Source organism: Balaenoptera borealis, assembly GCF_965194805.1.
Source record: "Balaenoptera borealis genome assembly, chromosome: 19".
In the NCBI taxonomy this organism is placed as follows: Eukaryota; Metazoa; Chordata; class Mammalia; order Artiodactyla; family Balaenopteridae; genus Balaenoptera; species Balaenoptera borealis.
In genome coordinates this window covers 21,310,981-21,314,165 of record NC_138878.1, presented here as the reverse complement: position 1 = coordinate 21,314,165, position 3,185 = coordinate 21,310,981, and the positions used below count along the sequence as shown (strand labels likewise).

Here is a 3,185-nt window from a genome sequence, read left to right as displayed (position 1 = left end):
CTGGAAGAAAATATTTTTTTTTTTTTTTTTTTCACACACACACACTGTATTTTATTTTTACAAGAGATAAATAGACTGACACCAAGCATTGTACATGGATGACCACAACAAAAGCAACAATGATTGCAATTACCAAACATGAAACATGGAAGAAAATATTTGCAAACCACATATTTGATTAGAGTTAATATCCAAACTATATAAGGAACTCTTAAAACTCAGCAGCAAAAAAACCCCCAAACTACCTCATTTAAAAATAGGCAGGGACTTCCCTGGTGGCACAGTGGTTAAGACTCTGTGCTCCCGATACAGGGGGCCCAGGTTCTATCCCTGGTCAGGGAAGTAGATCCCCCATGCATGCTGCAACTAGGGAGCCGGCAAGCTGCAACGAAGGAGCCCTCAAGCCGCAACTAAGCGGCCCACCTGCCTCAACTAAGGAGCCTATAAGCCGCAACTAAGACCTGGTGCAACAAAATAAAAATAAATTAATTAAAATAAAATAAAATAATTTAAAAAAATAGGCAAAGGACCTGAATAGACACTTTTCCAAAGAAGACATACAAATGGCCAACAGGTGTCTGAAAAAATACTCACATCACTAATCCTCATGGGAATGAAAATCAAAACCACAATGAGATATCACCTCACAGCTGTTAGGATGGCTATTATAAGAAAAAAAAAGAAAGAAAAGAAAAGAAAAAGAAAAAGAAAAAAGATGTTTTAGCAAAGATGTGGAGAAAAAAAGAACACTTATACACTGTTGGTATGAGTGTAAATTGGTACAGCCATTATAGAAAATGGTGGAGATTCCTCAAAAAACTAAAAATAGAACTAACATGATCCAGGAATCAATCTTCTGGTTATACACTCAAAGGGAATGAAACCAGCACCTCAAAGAGGTATCTACATTCCCACGTTCTACATACTAATTGTAGCATTAGTCACAATAGTCAAGATATAGAAACAACCTAAGTGTCTATCAACAAATGAATAGATAAAGAAATTGTGGAATACTACTCAGCCTTAAAAAAAGAAGAGTGAGATCCTGCCATTTTCGAGAACAGGATGGATGAACCTACAGGACATTATGCTATGTGAAATAAGTGAGACACAGAAAGAAAAAAAACTGCATCATCTCACTTACATGTGGAATGTAAAAAAGTCAAATACATAGAAGCAGAGAGTAGGAGGGTAGTTACTAGGGGCAAGGAAGTAGGAGGAATGGGAAGATGTTGGTCAAAGGGAAAATGTTGCAGTTATGTAGGATGAATAAGTCTAGATATCTAATGCACAGCATGATGATTATAGTTAATAATACTGTATCGAATACTAGAAATTTGCTAAGAGTAGACATCATGTGCTTTCATTCATTACACACAAAAACATGGAAATGGTGTGAGGAGATGCTATGTTAATTAGCTTGACTATAATCATTTCACTATGTATATGAGTATCAAATCATCATGGTATACACCTTAAATATACACAATTTTTATTTAAAATAGAGTTGAGTGTGTCTTTGATAGGTGTATTTGAGATCCTTCCCTTTTAACAGTAATAACCCTTGAGTGAATATTACATATGAAGACTGAAAACTTAGGCATTAAGAAATAATGTTTTTGAAAATATTATTATTAAAAATCACACTGGTAAATTGGCACACTATCTAAGCAAATTCATCAGAAACTGTTCCACAGGTCCAACACTGGAAAGGAGGTATTTTCATTTTCGTTTGGTTTAATATCGTCTACATTAATTTATTCCAAATTGATGAGTTATTTGGGAAATAAAAAGAAAAGCTAATGTACATTTTCTAGTCTATCAATAATTGCAAGAAAGAAGTGGAAAATTTAATCACATAAGCAACTATTTTATGTTACCATATTAGCCTGAATTATTATTTTAATTGAAAGTACAATTGGCCATTAGAGAACTATATTTTGTGAACTTGGTGAGTCACATTAGTTCTCTGAGCCTTGGCATTCTGTCTAAAATACAAGGAGATAAAACTAGATACTTAATTTCTATAAGTGATGAATTTCTACATTGAGGGATGCCCTCAATAATTATGGTGAAAAATTTAGAAGCCCACAGTGGGGAAAGAAGATGGGGACTGGACTGAGGGGGTCTCTACCCAAACCTTAACTCAAGTTAACAAGTTAATATGAATTTCATGGTTACCAATAGCCATTTCTATTTCTCCTGTCATTTTAATTTCTAAAGTTCTGTACTTTCTTGATACCATTTTGGTTGTTAGGGATGTTTCTTCCAAATGGCATTATGCAAAGCCTGATCATACTTTATACTTGATAGATTTTGTACATGGCTTGGAAACCAGAGTAGGTTGTTTTTTGTTGTTGTTGGGTTTTTTTTCCCCCCAAATTGAAGGCAAATAATAGTGTTCTGGGTTTATGTGTAGACTCTAATCAATTTGGTTTCCCATAAGAATAGACAGTGGAAATTAGCACAAGACAGATAAATTTCCCCTAAGAAAGATACATTAAAAAAAAAATTTCAGGGCTTCCCTGGTGGCGCAGTGGTTGAGAATCTGCCTGCCAATGCAGGGGACACAGGTTCGAGCCCTGGTCTGGGAAGATCCCACATGCCGCAGAGCAACTAGGCCCGTGAGCCACAACTACTGAGCCTGCGCGTCTGGGGCCTGTGCTCCGCAAAGAGAGGCTGCAATAGTGAGAGGCCCGCGCACCGCGATGAAGAGTGGCCCCCGCTTGCCGCAACTAGAGAAAGCCCTCGCACAGAAACGAAGACCCAACACAGCCAAAAATAAATAAATAAATAAATAAATAAATTGAAAACAAACAAACAAAACATTTAAAAAAAAAAATTTCAGTATAAATGAATGATGTCTCACAACGTATCCCTCCTGAGATGTTTTTAAGAGTGAGGTGTAGCATCAAAACACACAAGATAATTTCATTGTGAATATACATACACTCATCACCTAGATTCTATAATTGTCATTTTACTATATTCCTTTTAACACTATTAATATTTCTATCTGTTTATAGATTGCTTTATTTATCCATCAAATAAATGCATTTTGGTGTAAATTTTTACAATAGGACACATAAATACTTCAGCATTCATGTTATTGACTAGTGTGTGACATTTATCTACTGTATTTTTTCCTTTTGAGGCAAACTTTATAAAACTGAGAACTTAAATGA

The 3,185-nt window shown here is 35.3% G+C and overlaps 1 long non-coding RNA gene across 1 annotated transcript in view; it reads right to left on the bottom strand.

The window, feature by feature from the left end:
• Positions 1-2,512, bottom strand: part of LOC309617216 — a 29,214-nt gene extending 26,702 nt beyond the window's left edge. Inside the window, exon 1 of the long non-coding RNA XR_014237804.1 lies at positions 146-2,512. This is a non-coding gene — a long non-coding RNA (uncharacterized lncRNA). The remainder of the gene's footprint in view (positions 1-145) is intronic.
• Between the last annotated feature and the right edge of the window lie 673 nt (positions 2,513-3,185).